The following is a 24,288-nucleotide window of genomic DNA, read 5'->3' as shown; positions in this document are numbered from 1 at the left end:
CCTCCTTTTGCTTTTATTCGGCTTTCTCCTCCTCCTTCAACTTCTTGTTGTTATTGTTCTTCTTCTTGTTCTTCTTCTTCTTTTCTTCTTCTTCTTCTTCTTCTTCTCTTTCTTCTTCTTCTTCTTTTTCTTCTCCTCCTCCTCCTCCGCCTCCTTTTTTTGATTTGACAGGTGATTCTATCATTATTACCTACGAAAACTTTCGGAGAGTAATTATAGATTTGAAAATATTTCTACATATCATGCAACAATCATAAACACTGAAAGACAGAATGATGCATCGATAGATAGATAGATTATAGATAGATAGATAGATAGATAGATAGATAGATAGATAGATAGATAGATCTTTTCTTCCTCTAAATTTGTTTTTGCCCCATTCCTTTTAATCGTATATCCCCCTCAGTTTTAGTCATATAATTATGTCATGCTGTTGTGTCTCTATTGATTCTTCCATTCTGTCTTCATTATTTTTGTGTTATGTATTTGTAATTACAGTAAGTATTTTTGAAAAAAAAAAAACTCTTGAGTGGTCCACAATCTATAAGCCTTGCTTTTTAATGGACCTCTCAGTACTATTTTTTTCCCTCCAAACATAACTTAGTATTTTCCGGTATGTACGCATATCTTTATTAGTTTGTTGACTATCGTTTATTTTTCGTACTCTCTAATGCATATAATTATACTTATGATATAATTCCTGATTAACTTTGTGTTATGTTTGTTGGAAGAAAACTGAGAATGTAAAATGAATGAATTGAATTGAATTGAATTGAATTGAATTGAATTGAATTGAATTGAATTGATTGAATTGAATTAAATTGAATTGAATTGAATTGAATTGAATTGAATTGAATTGAATTACATTGAATTGATTGAATTGAATTAAATTGAATTGAATTGAATTGAATTGAATTGAATTGAATGAATAGATGAATGTATGCATACAGTGGCACCAAAACGTATAAGTATGTTGACTGTTCTGCGCACATAACTCACTACACCCTGTATACTCTTCGTTCTCAAGAAAAAGCCAAAGCATCTTTTCAATTATACATTCAATCAAATCATACATGCTATGTAGATTGATTTCAGATAAACATTCTTTGTCATCAATATTGTGTTGTATCTTGTAAGTGTACAATAATGTATTATCCTGGATGTAAAGCAAATTTAAAGTTTTCTCAGATCTGAAACTGGCTATATGAAATATACATACATACATACATACATACATACATACATACATACATACATTCAGGTATACACATATGCCTACTTGGAAAGATCGTTTGATACAGACAGTGATAAAGTGGATCTAAATAGAATTATGTTGAAGTAACACCTTACGTAGATTTATATCTTTCGTGTGTGTTTTTTTAAGAACACTGACTGGTTGGATTCTTTTAATCTCTATGGGAATATCCTCTCGAACATATAAGATGTATTTCATTGTAGTGAAATAGAACAGTGAAATATCATTGCCCTTTATGTCCGTAATAAGTCCATAGAATGTGTACTTCTCGATGAGTATCTCATGGAATTCTCTGTGCATTTTCTTTATATTATTCCACCATACTATTACATCACGAAATTCAAAATAGCATATCCAGTGATGACGGCAAATTGATGTGAATGAAATATCGAAAATTCATAACTTTTGAACAGAATTTCCTCAAAGTCCACTGATATGTCCTCATAATACTACTTCTGCATTCACTAAATCCATTCTATTTGGGTCAAATTCCCCTGTAATCGATCAGAATTACTCGAGGTGAAAAGAAAAATATGTGCAACTAACGAAGACACAGTTTTACAACTTGTCCTCTCTAATAAGTGTACTTTTTGTAAATTGTCTCAAACGGTCTCTGCTGTTGTTGATTATGAAGAGAAAAATTATATGACGTAATATACTGCGTGGGTGGGTTCATAATCTAAAGCAACAGATTTATTTCATTGAGGAGACGAGTGTATCCTGAAGGAAGGAGAGCTAATTACGATTGATTGTTTCTAATTCTACGTCTATCCTGGCCTCTCATGGTCACGAGTTTCTAGAATACAAACAAAAATGGATTTAAGAATTTAGTCTAGGAAAACAGCCATGAAATCAGAGTTTTCATATCTATCTTTGTTGTATCCTGGAATAATTCAGTGCATGGTTGTGTACTGCGATGTAACGCGGAGTGGCCTCATCTTGTAACACATGTTCGATCTCTTCGTTTAATGATGATAAGGCTTGAGTAATCCAACTCAAGACTGTCAACAGACATGTTAGCTGTCCTCGGAAGTTACTCGAAGAACTTGGCAAGAGTTGCAAGGGATGAAATTGGGACTTTGTGTTTATGTTTTAATCATTAACCATTTACATACGAGATAAGTGTCACAGACTAAATACGTTGGACAATTAACTTCCTATTTAAGGGGGAGGGGGTCGATTTTGTTGAGGTTATAATTCCTTGAATTTGGAAATACCTGGGTATTCCTTTTACAGAAAAAAAAATCGAATTATAGGAGTGTAATGATCCTCTCGACACTAAAATGCCGCCACCATTATACAGCTGCACATAGCGCATATCCCTATTTGACTGTATATCTATGTGAGGGGCAACATCTAGTTAGCTACACAAGGCACCTTGCGGTGATCAATCAAAACTGTAGCTTTGTATTCTGGAACGAGTGCGGATATGGAGAAATATCATTACCTCCTCTAATGTTCACCTTTAAGTCGTTTGCGTTGGTAATTTGGTGAGTTGAGTTGTTTTCTATTGCAGACAATAGCACGAATTACCGGCAACATCATCACAATTACTAGTCGTCAAATCAGAGGTTTAAAACCACAGACTAAGACCTAAGACGCCAGGTTGCTGCAGACGACTGCCGGAATATGAGCAAAAGGCGGGAAGTCGTTGTCTCCGAGACGTTGACCACTGGAATCAGAGGTCTTACACATCATATCAGCCACAGGAACGACCAGGCCCGTCTCTGTGCACTATCCATGGGAGCCTTCTCTATTCTAAATGTTCCAGTTAGGTCTATATCCTTTTGTGTTCGATGTTGAATATTATTACAACAGTAAAGCGTTGGTAAAAGTGTACTAAGGCAATACTGATTCAACCGTGAACTGTGTTTGTTTTGTCTTAAAGGCAGTAATAGAAAGGTTTCTGTTTTGTGAGTTTATTTCTACTTTTTCTTCTCTCATTGTTCTCTCTCCCTCGCTCTCTCTCTCAAACTGGAAGCTGGGCCCCGTTGCATAAAAGTTATTATCATGGTAGCTTTGCCATCCGATGGTAACTACCATGGTAACAATACTCAACAGCCAATCAAAATCAAGAATTCCATGGAAGTTACCATTAGATGGAAAAGTTACCATATTTGTAACTTTTATGCAACAGGCCCCAGGTCTGATTAACTACTAGTATAGTACAGAGAATGTGTTCTGCAGACGAGATGATTTAGTAAGCAAGGAGATTGCGTGAGACATGGCCTCTCGTGTTGGAAAGGAAGTTGTTAGGACAACTATTGTTACAACATGAGAGAGTCCGTCATGACCATGACGTCATTACGTGCCATAATAAGGTGGCATCTTGATACATGACGTCATTATCGTATATATCGCACTATGGTATCCGGCCTCTCGGACCTGTAGTAACAAATACAGTTAAAGTTGGTTAAAGCTGCCCAAAAGAAATCTATACTTTATGGAAAAAGCACTCTCCCTGAACGTATAGATCCAAAATGGGGCATTTGAATGTGTCTACAAACAACAATCAAGCAACAAAGGGCCAAGTCAATCTTTAATGCCTTATTTCCATTTCTAGTTTCAGAGTCGTTTAGCTTTAATAAGCGTGGCAAACATGTCCGTCATACCTTTTTTTAACCTTGCTGGCGTGTTAACTGCTTGCAGCGCGTTTTATGATGCGCGTGAGGATCTAGTGCACTGTGATAATAAGGGAAAGGACACGTGACTCGGTCTGGAAATCAGTCAGGAAAATGCCACGAAATCTAATTACCGCCAACTCTATGTCTTGAGATAGCTGTGCTGCCTAAAAGCACGTGTGTTGAACTGCTCGTCAGGCCGTAGAGACACATTCAAGCTGTGGTGTATCTTAAAAACCAAAACTTCAAACTGATCTGTGCAGTCACTCAACTATTTCAGTAACTTCAATTTCAATAGGTGACACTACTATAAAATCAAAACCGAAAAAAAATTGTGCAGAATCCCTAGACTGTGGAAAGACTACATCTTTAAATTAGAAATTCAACATCGCTATAGACGCCTTCACATTTGCTTTTAAAAGTCTGTTAAAGTTAGCAGTCTGTAATTTCAAGTACTATCAGACCTCTCGTTGTACAGGAAAAGATAAACATTCATTCCTATGATTTTAGTTCTTTCGACTTATTGTATTTTATCAATTGTTTTAAGTCAAACGTAACCCCACAACCATATTTACTTGAAAGTCGATTCCCAGTTTTGTTCGAGAACAGATTAATGTTTGAACCTGTTTGAATTGAACTGCACGTCATACTTTCAGATGCTTGCTGGGGTACGATACCGATACAAACTGTATTTCAAGTGTGCATTTAGAAGTGCTTGTTAGTAAATTTCGACACTTTGTCATGCATTCATTCCACGTTTGGGGGTTTGTTGGTTATCATCTTTGGTAAAGCCTTTTTTCCTATTTTTTCCATATGATTCAGCATTGGAATAAATTAAGAAAAGAAGGGAGGAAACGCGGTTGTTCTTATCGTTTGCATTCCTGACACAATTTCTCACAAAGTATGGCAGGATATAGGACAGTGCATAGTGAGAAAAGAGTCTTTTATACTTCACTGAAGAGTCTAGCCGTCCTCTAGAAAGGTTGTAGCTATATCACAATGTCAGAAATAAATAAAGAAACACGGATGGGGTGGATTTCATGAACTTTTCGTACTCCCATGAGCTTTGCATTAGATTACAAGTAATGATTAGAAGATGGTCGCATGTCGTTTCAATTTTCGAAGACTTCGTACATGATGATATCAACTCTCTTCTTTCCCTAGATATTCACAGCCAAACTTAAGAGCGCCGTTTACTTGTAGGTTATAACGCTCAAAGTTTGTTAATAATGAAATAAGATTATATCAGAAAGTTTCATAGCATCTAAACAAATAAGTGTTTGAATATATGGAACCAAAAGAATGGGAATGTTTTTGGTAAAACTGTGATATTCGTTATACCAAGAAGATCTGCTTGCTTGACGATGAAATAGTGTATGTCTAGCTCTTAGCACTTCTCATTGAAGTCTAATATTTAATCTCAACGTGCTAAACACCCAATTTTCACCTCTAAGTCACAAACCTCCCTTGGATTAACTATCTGTCTAGCAAAGAAGTGTGGAAACCCGAGGTTGTCTGACTATGTCCGTTCATGTATAATCCTATTTGACGTGTGGCCATGAACTCAGCAAAACGAAAGTGGATGCCCCAAGTAAACAATGGAATGGAACAGTTTACCAATAAACTTAAGGCATGCTCCATCTAAACATTCGTTCTCAGCCCAATTTTGGAGGGCACTCCACTGTGCCCAAGTATAGTTCTGTTGTCATTTCTTTTTTTTTTCTGTTTGTTTTTTTTTTCTTTCGGAGGTAGGGGAAATTTAAGGATATGAGGATGTAATGTGTTGCATAATATTTGTTAAATTTTGAGTTTAATATACATCAGTATACAGTATATTAAGATATATACAGATTTGATACTGCAAATATGATTTTGTTGTTGGTATTGTATGATTATCATACATTTTTGTGTTTATTTGTATGTATGTGTTCATGCAGGGCCTCCAAGAACAACAGTGTTTAACCCACTGACGGAGCCACCCTGTGAAAATAAAACATATAAATAAATAAATAAATAAATAAATAAAATAATCGGGAGAAGCAGTGGTTGCTATATACACAAACACAAGAATGAGACCAACTATAACAGCACATTGTGATGTACACGACGAATATTTTCTTTGTTTATTCAATTACAACATGATATAGAGTTTTAGTAAGATACGTACGTCCAATGTAAATATTTATGTAAACAAATGCATTAATTTCATAAACCTATGATATAATCTTATCATCTGGTTTATATAATCATGCCATGAAAAATAGTGTATACAATGTAGTTTATTCTGATCGCATTGTTCGACTTGGAGACATTCATTGGGGTTTTTATCATTATTGCAGCATTCAGTGGTAGGCCTATATTCACCAAAAATGGGATCTATAATCAGCTTGGATAAGAGAAGCAGATTTTGGTGAAGGTGGGTGAGAGATGTGGTATTTTGACAATAGAAATTTTAATTCTAAGAAATTTCTGTTGTTGTTTGTTGTTTGTTCTGGTGTTGTTTTTGTTTCCCGAAAGTGATTTGTATAGCTCTTACACATCTTTAATGGAACGTCTATTCTTACGGCCAAAAGATGTCACCAAGAGATGAGTTACCATAACGGCAGTGACGTCATAGAAACACATGCCACTCAACTAATTGTCTGTATCATCGCTACATAAAGTTCTGCAAGAATAGCAATCTGTCCTTGTCCTGGAAACTTTGCCAAATGTTGGGGATGTTTCATACTCCTGGCTCGATCCAACGGTTTCAAACTCCTTGGTAACACCGCAGCATTGGCAGCCTCTATTCAAGACTTCATTCTCTGGTTCTCTTTATTCTTCTAACACACATCTTCACCATGAACTCCAAGTTGGCCCCCCGTCTATATCTAGCCTGATTCGTGCAAGCCAGACACGCCAGGGTTGCTGGCGCTGATGACTAACAGTGGGCGAGTCATCGCTCTGCGCCCCCGAGTTGACCTTACCTAGATTTTACTTGAAGGAAATAACATTCCCGGATGTAATTTTGTCTTGCATTACTTTAAGTCATGTATAAAAATATTGGCCCAGAGTCCCAAGGTACAAAGTATGAATTACTTCTAAAACGGCTTTCGAGTTCAAGGGACTGTTTCGCTCACAGCACGGAGTACCAAGCAATGTAAACTAACAATTCATCACACAACACTCAGCAGCCAAAAGCAACTTTCAGCAAGAAACGTCTTATACAGTCATGGATTGTACACTATCAAAATGATTGATATTTTGTAAACATATAAACATCAAACAGTCTAGCTATAGACATTTGATCTCCTTTTTAAGACTAGTAGAAAATTGTCTTATTACTACTTCTACACTACTACTACTACTACTGCTACTATTACTTCTACTACTACTACTACTACTACTACTACTACTATATACTACTACTACTACTACTATACTACTACTACTACTATATATTTCTACTACTATACTACTACTACTACTACTATACTAGTATACTACTACTATTACTACTACTACTACTACCACTTCTACTACTACTACTACTATACTGCTACTATTACTTCTACTACTACTTCCACTACTACTATCTACTACTTCTACTACTACTTCTACTACTCACACTATATACTACTTCTACTGCTACTACTACTAGTAGTTTACTATTATTACTACTACTACTACTACTATACCAATACTGACTACTTCTACTAATACTACACTACTACTACTACTTCTACTACTACTATATACTATTATATTCCACATACTAAGAATCTTGCTATACGATTGGTCAAGAGCTGATCACGTGATAAAGCGTAGTTTTGCCCATCACATCACCTGAGAAGAACTATAGGTCACTTGATAGTACACAGTGCAACGCACTTCCCCTTCAGTGTCGCGCGGTGCGCGCAGTAAATTCATTGTTTTGTCATCTATTGACCGATTCTGTGACGCGCTATGTGTATTTTTGGCATGGGCGCAGCCATCAGTGGGTGTCTTAGCTGACCCCCCCCCCCCCCTTCCCATTCCCCACCCCTCTCCCTACATTAGCACGCGCGCAGAATGAAAAACTGCTTTAGCCAATGGGCGTCTCGTACTGAGTGCGCGAATGCTTGCTTAGTGCGCGAACCTTTGTTACAAGTGCGTGATAAACATGTTGCCCGGGGTTGGGGGAGAGCAGGGGGGGGGGGGGGTTGGTCGACTCAGACACCCACTATGGCTGCGCCCGTGGCTGCGCCAAAGAGATTTTTCTCCTCCCCACTGCGGAAAATCTCTTTGGGCTGCGCCCAGTGCCATGAAATGTCTGCTGCCCTCAACGAACCCGAATCGGTCAATAAAGACAGCTGTTTGTTTTGCTGATCTCTGGCAGTCCATACAGTCTTAACACGAGATGAGTACGCGCGAAATGAAAGTGCGTTGCACTGTGGACTATCATTTAACTAGGTCACTTGATAGTACACAGTGCAACGCACTTTCACGTCAGTGCCGCGCGGTGCGCGCAGCGAATTCATTGTTTTGTCATCTACGCGCACACGTAGCCTAGGCCCTAGGGATACCTAAAGACAGCTAAAACGGTTTCAGACGTGGAATAAGATAAGAATTTCTAGGACCCTAGATGTGGAATATAAAGCAAATAATCAACTTTCAGTTTCAGGCAATGAGACAAACTATCACTTCCTCGGCGATCTGAATGTGTACGCTATCTTTCCTCAGCTGCGCTTCCCATAGCTACATCCAGATCGCCTCGGAAGTGATAGTTTGTCCCATCACCTTCATCAACGTAGATTATTTGCTTACTACTACTACTACTACTACTATACTACTATTACTACTACTACTACTACTACTATTACTATACTAGTGCTGACTACTTCTACTACTACTGTAAAAGTGACTAATTTTTCGCGCTTGGCCGGGTCGGAAGAGTTTCGCGTGTTTTTAATTCCGCGGAATCAAGACATCACGCACAGGCACATATGGCAAGCAAAAATATTCGCGTGCTTTTATTTTCGCGCTAGTTTCTGGTTGCGCGAAATGCGCGAAAATTTGAACACCGCGAAAATTTCCACTTTTACAGTACTACACTACTAGTATGGTAGGTGTTCAACCCACCGACCAGGTCCATAACGACCGACCGCGCATTATAATGGCATTGCGCGTACAGAAAGAAAATGTACGCATGGGACTACGCGCAACGGTGTTCGATTCTTCACTGGGCTACGCTACAGAGTAAAATGTATTCCCTCTAAATTACCGAAATTTAGAAAAATCGAATAAGGTTTATCGTGTAACTACATATAACTAGGCCTACCTTTGCTGACTCGTTGTTAGATGTAGAGTGTCCTTCCGTAATAAATTTGACGATTTTGACCGCAAAATTGTCACCGCCGCTTGTACGATCGTGCACACACGTTACACATACACATGACATAAACATTTTGTCGCCCGCTACGACCGTACGAGTTGATGCAGAAACGAGAAATGAATGTGAAAAAACAAACCGACTCATCTAGAGGTCTAATTTATTTCAATTACGATGAAAAGTTTCCTAATGAAAATCAAGTCAAATTCATCAAGCAGTCCTTCAAAAGTAATATCGAAGGATTCAAAATATATTCAAATATCATTGGGGAAAAAATGACGGCTAGAAAAAAAAACAGCGGCCTGTCGAAAAAACGCATTTAAGTGCCCTTTATACGTATTGTCAGGGTGGTCGGTTGAAATGAGCAGGGCAACTGAGTGCGGAAAAAATGACACCCCACGCGTTCGAAGCCGCCATCTAAAGCCCGCCGCACACTACACGATTTTGCCCCGATTCACCGGTCTTAAGACCTTAAGACTAGAAGTGTGACGTCACAATATTGCCAGTTTCTGGTCGTACGACTGGGTCTTAGCGCCAGTCGTAGATATTTGACATGTTGAATTTCTACGACTGGTCGTAGGCTTTTAGCCATTCACAATGCAGTAAACTGCAAGCGCACGCAGTGTGCACTGCGCGCGCATTACAGTCGGGTCGTATAGTGTGCGGTGTCCGATCGTACGACTGGTCTTAAGACCCAGCTTGGCTTAAGACTTTAAGACCAGTCTGATCGTGTAGTGTGCGGTGGCCTTAAGAGCGCGTACCTCAGATCGCATTTTCAGTGCGCGCTTGTGAATCCGGAGTATTTTCTCCACACGTGAGTAAAATTTCAGGCAAATTGTGAGATTTTTCACGTTTCTATTGATAGAAAAACGTTAGGTGTCCGGTATTATGAACACCCAACCATACTACTGCTACTACTATACTACTGCTACTACTATTACTACTACTACTACTATTACTACTACTACTACAACTACTACACTAAGTCTACTACAACTACTACTACTACTACTACTTCTGCTACTACTATTACTACTACTACTACAACTACTACACCACTACTATACTATTATATACTAATACTACTGACCACTACTAATACTACAACTACTACTTCACTATTACTACTACTAATATACTACTACCACAACTGCAACTACTACTACACTACTACTAGTACAACAACAACAACTACTACTACTACTACTACTACAACTACTACTACTACTACTACTACTATTACTACCAACATTACTACTACTATTACTACTACTACTACTTCTACTACTAGTACTACCACTACTATTCCACTCTTGGTATACTCGATGTAAGTCATTCATAACAGTTCTAGAGAGTGATAAAGAATGTATCATATTAAAAGATCTCTTTTATGTTTTAGGGTGTGTTTTTTTTTAAGCCAGTTCAAGCATCTTCTGTAGGCGCAGCTGTATCCCCCAATATTTGATTACTGAGCTGCTAGCTTTTAGATTCTACCCCGACAGACGACTACATAAATTGGTATTCATCGCAAAACTGACATTTGTCCAAATCAAATTCCCTAAAAATAGTGTGTGTCTCAAAGCATGTCACTTAGGCAGACCTTTACAATATCTTTTTAAAGACGAATGTGCGCTACATTCGACATTGAAATATTATTTTTTAGTCAGCCTCAACTGGAGTCTATGAACCGCAACAGCAAATTGTTATTTTCATCTAACCAAACAGTATGACTACATGTTATTATTTCCTGAAACAAATCATCGATACTTTTGGGAGGTCATATCCTCTGCTAAGAAAGAATAAATTGTCAACTCGTCTCCTTTGACTAGCCTAGCAACAAAAGTTTGTAGGTCAGAGGACTTGACTAATTAACTTTCTTTACCCAATGCATATTGTTAGAGCTTTCACAAGAAAGACACCAAAGTATATAAGAATTTGTTTCTAATTATGAAATTTTTAATCTCATTTGCAAACAAAGGGAACTACAGATGATGTATTTGGACACTCAAGAACGTAGCATTTATTATTATCATCAATATAATTATTATTGCTGTTATTGTTATTATTGTCATTATCATTATTATTATTATTATTATTATTATTATTATTACTACTATTGCTATCATTATTACCACTTATGTATGTATCTATTCGAATTTCAGTCCAAAATGTAAATATTACATTATTCAAAATCAAAACATTACTATGGAGAGTTATATTAGATGGGAAGAATAAGTTAATCACCAAACTTAAGTTGTAATAATATGCTTCATCCACTGGACCACCTTCGATCTCCCAAAAACGGACGGGCCAACCTCGTCTCCCCTCCCGACATACACCTTCCACCCCTACGGATAAAAATAGGTTTAATCTACACGAAGATAGAATAACGAATGGCTTAATAGACTGATTGCCCGCTAGAGACGAGTCCTGTTTAAGATCGATTTAGAGATATGTCACCACCTTCAGAGTCAATATTTCCCTTAAGTCTTATCACGTGACAAGTGACATTTTCACTGTATGACCTTCACTATTGCCCTAGAAGGCAATAATATGTGCCTACACCTATCAGTCTCCAACGCAGAAATTTATTCCAGGTTAAAGGGATCGTATAGTTTTAGTTCAGACCTAATTTCAGGTTTCTAACATTTCTTGGTGAGATAATGAGAAACCACTTATGAAATAATGTAATTCCATGAGGAATTCAACGTTTATTTGAGGAAAATTGGTTTTGACACGGCTCAGATATCCAAAACAGAGCGATTCTAATAAGTGTGGGACCCACACTTTATTACGATCGCTTTGTTTTACTTTGTTTTTAGATGTTTCAGACATTCCAAACCCGATTTTCATCAAATAAACTTTGAATTCCTCTTAAAATGGTATGCTTTGTACTATTTCATAAGTGTTTTCTTGGTATTTCGCAAAAAGTTATAAGCCCAATTCTCATGTCCACCACTACTGTAGTATCCCTTTAATTCTCAGAGACCCAAAGTGTTGATTTTACCATGTGCGTAGCAAACAGGTCACCGTCTAAAGGATGCTGAGAATAAATCAAAGGCACTCAACAGTTATTTGAAACTTCTCTCGAAACTTTCAAGCATGCCGTTAAACTGGGCCTCAGTAAACGTGATGTTTGACTAATTCTACTACACAAGTCCACGCCCGTGTGATATCTTTCTTTTGCTAAAGCCACGATCGTATGATATCTTTCTTTTGCTAAAATGAATCCAAATTTTTTAACTGCTTTCTAGAATGTTACATGGCCTGGTGTACTTGTTTGTGTACTCTGTAGATTTTAACGCATGAGAATCTCTAAAACAACAAAAAAGTAAAGAAAAAGAAACAACACCGAACTCTTGAAAATAGCTTTAACATGAATACAAAAATAGTGATGATAATAGTGATAGCAATGAACATGAATTTTGATCGGGATCACTATCCTATAGTAGAGGAGGCTCCGAATCTTTCTATAATTGAGGTATCTTGGGTTTGAGTCCAGCTCGGCGCGTACACATAGACAAAATCCAGTCAAAAAAAAAAACAAAAACAAAATCCCTCTCGACCCAGTAGCAGAAGTTGGTAACTGACAGTGCTTGGGTAATGACAATGGGAGGGACCCCTGAAAGAGGGCTATCCACACCACTGAGACTGTAAATATTTGACGTAAATATTCTTAGAGGAATTATAAACGCAAAATAATTTCAAATAACAACAACAACAACAACTGTCCTGGATTAACTGACTATGTGATTTAATTGCGCAATGTAATGTAAGGACCATGAAAACACCAAAGAAGAGGAGAAAAGTGTAAACGCATAGCTCTACCCCCTCAGTACGTAAAATGTATTGCACTATGTATTAGATTGAAATTCTCAGTCAACACGTTCTCATGTTCACCGATTTCCCTTTATAATTTTTTCTTGGAACATTAGACACTCCAAAAAATGAGGTCTTGGATCAGCAAGAAGTGCCGGAAGAACAAACTCCCGGGCAAACTATCCCTCTCGTACAGAAACATAGCACATTTGTTGGGACACCTGATGTGGGTATAATGTATGATTTTATGATGTCATACTGAGGCACACATGTTCTGTTGGCTATTTTAGTCCCTCTTGACAGTTTTGAAAGGAGCAAGCAAAGCGTGTGCCTGAGAGGTCCGTTGTTCCCCTATACACCGTCCATTAAAACGCATTTTCTGCCTTCCACTCTTCTAGTAATGTTTTTCGATATCAGGAAAAGTCTATCACATTGTGAAGTATCAGGGACAAATAACACCTGCGCAAAAAGTAACAAAAATTGGAAAGATTGTTTATTAGTAAATCAAGCATTATTCGCATCTTGTTATTTCTTTCAGTTGGTTAAAACCTTTCAAGATGGAAAACTAGAGTTCCGTTTTATTACTTTATTTTCGCGTGTGCTTTTCCAGTGATTTGTGTCTTTTCCTTATCAAACTGAATTGATTTAAGTAACCTGACATTGATCTCTTGAAAATAATTGTCTTGATTTCACTTGAATATTAATAATACAAATATCCTTTTCCCCAGCGTGGAAAATGTTCGTCGCTTACGCGCCGAACTGTTTGAGGGCGCTGTCCAAGATTTCGTGAATTTAACTATATATGAATGCCAAAGCTTGGAATAAACGAAATGAAGAATATGATGTTGTCTTTCAATAATCAAAATACGAAACTTGATTTCGGAAGCATTGTCACTTTGAATAATTCGTACGTGTTATTGCATGTTAGTCACTGGTAAAGTACATTACATCAATAAGTTTAATATCATACTATAGAACTTATCAATTTACTGCACTAAAGTGGTTCAAACGGATCACATTCGTATGGAGTGGTGTGGTCATGTAGAAAACATCAGAAGTAATGGGAGTAGAAGAAGTATATGTAGTAGTAGTAGTATATGTAGTAGTATATGTAGTAGTAGTAGTAGTAGTAGTAGTAGTAGTAGTAGTTGTTGTTGTTGTTGTTGTTGTTGTTGTTGTTGTTGTAGTAGTAGTAGTGGTAGTAGTAGTAGTAGTAATAGTAGTAGTAGTAGCAGTAATAGTAGTACATATAGTAGTTCTAGAAGTAGAAGTAAGACAGGCGTAGAAGTATAGTAACTGTTGTAGAAGGCCTAACAGTTTGTAGTAGAAATGGCAGCAGTAGCAGCAGAAGTAGTAGTAGTAGTGGAAAAGTCGCAGCAGTAGCAGCAGAAGTATAGATGTACTAGCTGTTGCTTGTTGTTGTTGTTGTTGTACTAGAACTGAGGTATAATAACCAAAAGTAGAATATCGCAGGTACAGTAACAGGAGCGGCATGTCAACTTTCAGTGATTAGATTACCTACAGCAGAGCTCCTAAAGGGGCCCATCCCATAGTAGGTTTATTGAGTTACAGAATTTGATAGCTTAGTATCGAGGTATTCCCCTTTTGGATTTAAACTATATATCGCTAATGAATCCTAGAAAAAATAAAACACTTTCCGCGCAAATGAAGCTCGATCTTAATTAGTCTTCCCGTCCGAGACAGGGTAGCGAGGAGTCGATCCAAGATCTAAAATAGTTTGAAACCACCAGAAATAACCCCTCCTGTCAATTGTTCGCGCCTATGAATCATCACCGGAGCTCCAAGGGTAGCCAATGGGGGCGGGAGGGGGAAAAGTTTGGAGACACGCGTGTACATTTGAGGACTAACATTACGGGCAACCGGAAATAGATACCAAAGCTCCTGGTGACTGCCGTGCTCTGAGTACGTGCCGTTTGACATAACCAGGCTCAGTACAAGTCACTGTACATTTGTATTAGAATCTTCTTGTGCTTGCGTGCATGGTGTAATGTAGCCTTGTTTTTCGTAATTCGTTTTCTTTTTTAATTTACTTTAATCTATTTTTCATATCAATACTATAAAAACCGAAACTATAATTCAAATAACATCTAAATGGAAGGTTATTACGAAGAAACAACCATTTTTAGAAGCAGGTGAAAATGTGCATTATGTAATACAACGAAAAACTTACGAAAATGAACATGAAAGAAGCGTCAAATGACAAAATATGCGCAAATGTATAATCTATTAGTGTACTACCAAAAAAAATATAAAAAGTCATGAGTCTTTCTGATATTGTATGAATATTCTCTATCACCAAAATGCATGAAAGATAGCACAGAATGGTAAACTGAAATAGATCAACTTCTAGCGTTTGAAGTCCCTCTTGTATTATTTTCTCTGTATTATAGTTGTGTGTGCAAATATCGAAAATCTATTATAAAAAAAAAGAAATACTCTCTGCACTTTTATCTTTTGCTTTGGCTTGTGTTTTGTCCCATGTGTGATATACATGCGTAGAGTTGAAATGCTATATCAAGCCTTCAGTATCAGTTTGACTAATCACCTGTACACTCTTCTTGAAATGCTTTATACAGGAGTATTCAATGGATGACAGTGCAACTAATAATTAATGCGGGGCCACGCCTACCAAATGAACTCCTTCTGATAAAAAGATCCCAATATCAGTTCTTCACGTTTGTATTTACTGACTCTTCGTTGCCAACGAGTTCTACCCCCTGCTCCCTTCCCTTCACTCTCCTTCCTTTTCATCCATCTTAAATCATTCCGTTTCCTTAATCACAGGAAGATGCTTACTCATACCCAGTGGGTCATCGTAAACAATGGCCCAACAGAAGACAACAACACAGTACAAATTCACTTCGAATAATATATTTCAAAGCCAGAATTCCTTCAATTACGATGATACAATCATCAATGATCATGCGACATCGATGTATCAATTACTACTTCATGTTATTTCACTTACAGTAAACACATCGTGCGACTTGTGAGTTCTTGGTTCTGCTAAATGAGTGTTATTTCAGCCGTCAAAACACTCAAGTGTTTCACATTATATCAATTCCTATTACCGCCGTAAATTTACACATTAATGTAACGGGGCTTAGACCGACAGAGACGTCGTCGAACGAATGGGAAGGTAACTGTGTATACTGGATTTTCCCTTAATTTATACACCGTGTACTAATCATGATATTTCGTTGAAGTACATGATCTTTCACATATTAAGGACACGCAAATAAAAATTAGATGTAAGCTACCGCTACATATTCGTCCAGTAACTGTTTGAAGGTAAGTGAAGAGATGACGCTATGGAGCCACATTCTATACAACTCTTGAAGAAGAATTTATCCTACCTCTCTTACGTTCTCAGAATGTCTTTAACTTAATTTGACCTTGTGTTGTACTACAAAGTTGTCTTTACTTTACCGATATTGAAACTAAATAAATGAGACATGCTTTGAACGCTGGTGGAGTGTTGAACTTAATTCACTTCTTACAAACTTGAAACCATCCGACATAATGAGTTCCAGTCTAGAACAGGACTCTGCATGTAGAGAATTTGTTGTGAGTGAAATGAGCTCTTGCAACAGACCCTTGTGAGGTAATAAACGACATCCGCTCGTTTCAATTATGACAGCTTTAAGTATTAAATAAGACCTGATCTACTTGGTTTCTCTCCCCCCTTATGTCTCCCCTCGCCCATCTCTCTCTCTCCTCCCCACCCCTCCTTCTCCCTTCCCCTCCCTCCCCTCACTCCCTCTCTCTCTATGTATTACTTGCCCAATTTTGACGTACCTATCTACAGTATATAAATACCTGCCTACTTATTAACCTTTCCATGACGTTATTTCCCTATATTTCTTCTCCTACGTCAACTTTCCGAATCCATACTGTGAGTGTAAACACATGGTAAGTATTTACCTCAAGTTTACGCAATATATTCGCTGATATGATTAATATAATTATGAATGGAATAAAGGGGCCGAATGAACGCTTTCCATCTTCTAGCAAAATTAACAAATTTTAGATGACGAATGTTATACAAGTGGAGGTATGCATTTTAAACATCTTAAAAGCATCCCGAGATGTCGGGTATTTCAGGCTATGTCAAAGAACGATATTCCACCGCGTGAGAAACCTCCCTGAGTTAAACCTTTTCATATTACGATCGCACCTCTTGTAATAACTTTCATGGTTCGTCTCTGTTTTCATACACTCTTCACTTCTGATTTAAGGTCGAAGTAATGTCAGTGTGTCCCTTGTGTGCAAGAGAGCAGGGTAGACCTTTCTGAGTAGGATAATTATAGAAGATTTTGGATCTCCGGAGTAAAGCAAATGCCACACATCGTATCCAATTGGTTTTGGATATATCAAGAAAATTATCTCTGCGTTATTAGATTCTAGGATACTTCCTGAAAGTAAACGTCTTGAGAATAAAGAGTGTTGAGCGAGCTCATTGAACTCATTCACGTTTTGTCTGTATAATGCATCTAAACCCTGCCGGAAAGTGTGAAACACAATGTGAACCACAGTGTGGACACTTTGTGAACACAGTGTAAAATATCCTCTCATTGTTATATTCGAGCGTTTGACATTGTGAACACATTGTGAATCATCAATTCACAGTGTGAAACAGAACATTTCTATGTGAACAAAACCACACCACAGTGTGAAATAATCTTCACTATAAATATGAGCGTTTTCACAAAGCCGACTATGTGAAGACATTGTAACCACACTGTTGGACACTGTGTTTTTTCCATCAGAGAAGGTTTTCTTTCTACTTTGGCATCCCGCTTCTTCTTCTTTCTTCTTTTTTCCTCTCTCTCTCTCTCTCTCTCTCTCTCTTTCTCAATCCTAACATATGTAAATTATTATTTTTTCTTTTCCGTCATCAGTCGCTTCCTCTATCATCAACATAACGATATAACAACGATATAACGATATAATAGATAGTCAATATCGTGCCATGTCTTAGGTGAAAATTAGCCTAACGTCAGTAACTATAGATGCCCTGAATCTACGTTCGGCCAAAACTATCAGCATTGATTTTGTTCTGCTTTTTTTATTCCCTTTCTAAAAGTGCAAATGTTAATGACTAAAAATGAAGTGAGAAACGCTATGAAGTATAATTTATTTTAGTTTGGTTGTAGGCTGCTTAGTGTTGACTGTGACCGTTTAAAGGTACCTCCAATTCCCCATTCTATATCAATATATCGAGTTAGCACGTTATATCCCATTAGTTCAAGTGTAATCAATGCATTAGTTAATAGGGCCTATGTCGAACTCCAAAATTATGATTCGAATAAAGAAGTAAAGAGACAAAGTAGAAAACGAACCCATGAAACATGATGTGTGTTTGACCATGGAGGTACCTCCATGGTTTGACCCATTGGTGTTACAGGAAGTTGCGAGTTAAACAGAACAGATACGTTTCTGTGTGGATTTAGCAATTTATTAGCACGATTACTGACATATCATTATCCGAATATCTCATAAAACAGAATTAAAAATCAAACTTAAGATCCCATGGATGGACTCTTCACTTGAGTACACCCTCAGAAAATGGAAGGTTCTATCAAATTGCTGCTTTAGGAGGCACATACTGTTATCATGTACAATATGGTCATCAGGTTTTGAACAACGGCAGGAGTGAATCGAGTTACCTATAATATGTGTCGATTGCTACAGCAGGAAGCGTCGTGAATTTATGACTGTCTCTATAATGTTATCGACTGTTATCTCTTCGAGCTGAAACACGGATTTAGATATGTGGGACTACACTTTTTTTGTTTTTCTTATTTAAGCGGTAGAAATCCTACATTGAGTCCTCAATCTGCCCCACATTCAGGCCAGAATCATCTGTATCTACCGCCGAAATGCATAATGCACTGGGCTGGAAATTCCTCGAAAAGAGAAGACAACATCATTCTGTTATATGTATGTACAAGGTTATGCACGAACTAACTCCCTCGTATTTACTTAGTGAATTCGATTTTGCTCCCCAACATTACTCGAAAAACTGCTTTTACCAAAACCAAGAACAGAATCCCTAAAGAAGTCATTCAAATATCGAGGTGCGAAGGCGTACAACGCCTTACCTTCTAATATAAAATCTTCTACTACAATTGATGTTTTTAAATCCAAAATAGCATTAAATCTGTAAGAGTTGAACTTAAATTTATTCATATGTTTGGTTGTTTGTTTGTTTGTTTGTTTGTTATTATCCTTCCAGCCCAAGAGGTAAAATTTTCAAGATATTTAACTACTGTGCAAATCTTCACCATAACCACTTCATATTTCCTATTAGCAACAATTATTGTAATTCAACCCTCGTATTTGATTTTCTAATTTCGTTTTTTTTTTATTGTTTTCAGATTTTTGTCATACTTGTTATTCAAGTTTCAGTCAATTGTTTTCTTGAAGTTATCTTTTGATTTCAATGTGTTTTTACTGTTCTTATATATATTTCGTACTTTTTATTCAAATCTCACTCAATTGTCTTTATTTAAGTTATATATAATGTGATATGATTTGTTTTGGTGTTGTATTCTCTGAACTTGTTTCTTTTCATCGTAATGTTGCGATTGCATGCCCAGTATTAATTTTCAATTGTTTTATTCATTTTTTGGATTTGCTTTTGAATTTTTGTCATTTGCTTATGATTTTAACCCCATGTAAATAAGTATATATGCAATCCGTATCAGTTAATAGTATTTTATTATTTTCGTTTTTCTCACAACTCATGACATCTGAAATTTTGAATCAGCTTTCCAACTTATTCCATATTTCAAAATATTTCTTAAAACTCTTTACAAATTGTACCTGTTTTTATCCATTGAATTATTATTCCTTGATTTCGATACAATCATCATATACCTCATCTTTAGTTTTCCGTAATTGACATATTACTTGCCACGAATTTTACTTTTCTTAAATTGTCATAGATTCATCTAAGCATTTTACACAAGTCTCCAGTTACTTTTTGTTTCGTTACTACGTATTTTTATCTAAATTTATCAAAGTGATTATTTTACAACAATCTGTTTTTTTTTTATTTCACTGCATAGATATGTTTGAGGATTTTATTTTCAAACACTCCATTTTATATCTAAACATATTCTGATTTGGTTATTGTTATATCTGAATTGCCTTTAAGATTTTTCTTTCATCAGTTGTCCTTTTTCTCTCCCTCATTTTACTGTATGTGTTTCCACTTGCATGTTTGTATAATTCATTTTGTACGTGTCCATATTGTACTCATTGTATGTGGACCCCATGGAAGAACAGCGTTGCCATGTTGGCAACGCTGAATATGGGCAATCCACCCGGTTTTTTTTTTTAATTTTTATACGGAAATAAATACCATACCATACCATACCATTAAGGCCAAGTTGTCTGCGTTGTACATGGCATTACATTTCAGGGTATTTCAGTTTTGCAATCTCAAAACAGATTTATTTTATAGTCATTGACATTGACTGGTCATTATCATCATCACCTCATCATGGGATTTCAAAGTTTTTGGATCTATGATGTCATAGCTAATGATGTTTGATACATGCTATTTACCTCTGTTTCCCTTTCCTTTATGATTTTTTTTTTCTTTCTTTCTCTTTACCGCTTATCCTCCCTTTATACATTTTTCTGGCAAATTGACGTACAACTACAATCATTATATTCGTTATTTTTTTTTCATTTTTTTATTTATTTATTCTCCACTCATGGGACGGATAGCCCTGGTCAGCTAAGAGCTGTTTTTCACAGGGGTCCTACCATAATTTAAAAAAAAACAAAAAAAAACATACAATTATTAAAATGTACAAACATCGAAACACACGTAAAAGGAATAAAAAGAGATAGAAAAAATATATATACAATATATGCAATATGCTTAGAAATACACACAATACATTACAATATGATATGCAATATGATTTAAGTCCTGTGTCCTTGACCTTGTGCCCTGATAAATCCAAAATCCAAGAATAGTTAATAACTGCCACTCCAAGATGTATTATTATTACATGTCAGGAGGAATCGTTTGAAGGATAGGATAGAATTTATATCCTGATAATTTAAATCATTCCATAGTTTAGCTCCTTATTATATCTCAGAATTTGTAAAGTGATCATGTGCAATATTGGTGGGATTTAGAAAGAAATTTATATGATGATATAATCACTGATATTATTTTCGTATGTGTTGTATGTTGTGTTGTATTTTGGGGCGAGTTGATTTGAGTTGTTTCAGTTTATCGCATCGCGGGCTGACTTGTGGGGGAGGGGGGTAGAGACTGGGAAGTAGCAACAAGGAAGGTTTTTGGAGTTTTTAACATCATGCCAAAGGAGTCGGTTTTTATGCCACATTTTTATACGATTGTTCTTTTCAGTTTGACTTTGCGTACATGTTCGGTTATTTATCTATCTATCATGTACTATTTCTTGTTGTTCTCTCTCTATGTATACACAATATTTGCTATGTTTCGTCATTCATATGTAAAAATCCCGCACTGAATTTCCTGTAATGTTTTTTATTGGACGATTAAAATGAATTGAATTGAATTAAATTGAGTATACATTAAGGCATGTCTTGTGCAATGTTATAATGCCTTTACCACTCTACATGGGATAGGCAACTTAATGTAGTTAACTAAAATTAAGATTGCATTGCATGTCTGGTATAATTACCGACAATCAGCTGTGAAGGTATATCCACAGTCACCATTTCCTATCCAGGAATGATCCTATTTCATTCATTTCAAACACCTCTCTACCAATATTTCGCTCAGCACATGGGGTACCTTCAGTCGAGGTGTCCAAGTAATGAGGTGTTTTGCTTTAAGCAAGATTCATGTTAAAGATTTTAGTAACTTAAGTCTTGCCTTTCTTTTCCCCTCGTTCTTCCTTTGCTTGTTTTAGCCATAGTCACCGGGATACCGTCTGCCTGGTGTAAGACACATGCAAGACGTTCCACAAATTATCCTAGTCATGGTAATTAGCACCATTTCCCGTCCCGCTGTCTGAACTTGTACATCAGACGATTACACAGCGTGAGGGACAGATGGGGTGACGAAGAAACAGTACGGAAATCTGAAAGATGTCATGCTAGCGTCACGGGCGTCTTTAGTCGTGGAGTCCGCACAATAGTAATTGAGTTATGACGTGACAATGGTCACACATGTGACCTAGAACAGTAAATTGCATATAATTATCATATTCAACGCTTCAAGTCGATTTGTGTTGCGCAGCTATTAGGATTGACTGCAAGAAATTATGAAACGCTGTGCTTGGAAAATGCGTCATTTGAATAGATATCAATATATTTGTTTCTGCGCCTTTGGGAAAAGATGAGGGCATACTCTGACAAACGAATTTATTAATATTTGAACGTTTTCAGGAACATCAGAGGGATTAGCGTTAACAGTAATGTTAGAAAGAAAAAAGGAAATCGAATGACAGGCTTTATAAGTAGTCATGAGAGTTGATAAGTGTGCCGGTTGCTGTGTTTGTGTGTGCGTGGGTGTATGTGTTGGTGGAAGGGGGTTCGTGGGTGCAGTTATGTCTTGGGGCAGATAAAGTTTTACTGCCGCGAATTTGATGGAAGGGAAATGAACAGTTGGAGGTTAATCCCTTCTTCCTACACCCACCTGCAATATGGCCGACACTGTGGACAAGACAGACATTGAAATATTCCTTCTTTTAAATTTACTTTATGCAATGTGATATTTGGCTAGATGTGAATAACCTTCACGAGCGTCTACCAAAATAGGATAATGGTGTCCATGAATATGGCCTTTCATTTTTCTCAATTCACTGTTCTTCTTCCGAGTACACTGCACTAAGGTGAAGGTCCTCCTCAGGGCATGACTTAGGGAGATTTACAAGGCGGGGATCACTAATGAGTGTGTTGACTGTTGACTGTTGCTTGGATCTTAATCGGGTGATAATTCCAGTTGAGGCAAATTTTCCGTTGTTTGTTTCTTAGTATTCATATGGCTCATCGTGTTAGATCTAACCAGGTCATCAGAAACCATAGAATAATTACAATACACTGTACTTTGAATCATGATTGGAACCATTGAAAAAAAGATGAATTACTTTCAGAACTAATAATTGCATGGGATTTGATCTTCAACTTTCATTAATTTTGTCACGAAATCAAAAATTTCATACCTATCGATCAAATTCGATGGTCTTTTAATACAAGAGAACAACTTATCTATTAAAGCGACATAATGCTTGGATATGAACATATCAAATGGTCATTAGTTGCATTAATATACAAGTTACACACGTTCATTGATTTGAAAGGGAAAGGAAATATTAGAAAATGATGATATCATACAGCCCTCAGCAAATAAGTTGTCTTTGAATATCCAAAAAACAAAATATATGCGTTTTAGTAACACTTTAGATAATTTGAATATGGACATTTGTTTTGGTGACGTTGTCTTAGAAAGTGTTTCCCATATAAAGTTTCTCGGTATAACAGTTGATAATAAAATTTCTTGGAAATTTTATATTGATAATGTCTGCAAGAAAATTTCATGTAACATAGGTGTTATTGATAAACTAAAACTGTCTATTCCTCAATATTCGTTGATTACATTGTATTCATCTTTGATATTGCCTTATTTAAATTATGGAATTTTCGTATGGGGAAACAAGCATCAATTACTATTGGATAGGATTCTACTGTTACAAAAGAAGGCTCTTCGCATTATTTGTTATACCGTTCCATATTCTCATACAGATCCTTTGTTCTTTAATAATAAGATTCTGAAAATCAAAGATTTGTTTTCACTTCAATTAGGGCAATGTATGTATACTTATAATAATAATTGCCTCCCGTTTATTTTCAACTCCATGTTTATGCGTAACCGGACATACCATAGATACCCAACTAGACAGTCAAATGAATTTCATTTACCTCTGCTAAGAACCTTGCTAGCTCAGCAGACTTTTATTCATGTAGGTTCAAGATTCTAGAACTCCTTTCCTATGGATATAAAAAATGCACCTTCATTGAATTCTTTTAAAAAGAGATTGAAAATGTTTCTTTTGAAGTTTTATAATGTAACCGAATGAATTTAATTTTGTAGTATATCTCGTAAGCACGACATTATCTTCTCTTCTTTCACTATAGGCTGCGTTCTCTTGAGGCATCAATCATTTTTACTGCCTGCTAGTATTCTGTACGTGCTCTCGTCCTCACAG

Source organism: Diadema antillarum, unplaced genomic scaffold, assembly GCF_040938485.1.
Source record: "Diadema antillarum isolate AM-2024a unplaced genomic scaffold, OU_Dant_1.0 seq00000616_RagTag, whole genome shotgun sequence".
Classification (NCBI taxonomy): domain Eukaryota; kingdom Metazoa; phylum Echinodermata; class Echinoidea; order Diadematoida; family Diadematidae; genus Diadema; species Diadema antillarum.
Note: the sequence above shows the minus strand (reverse complement) of the source record.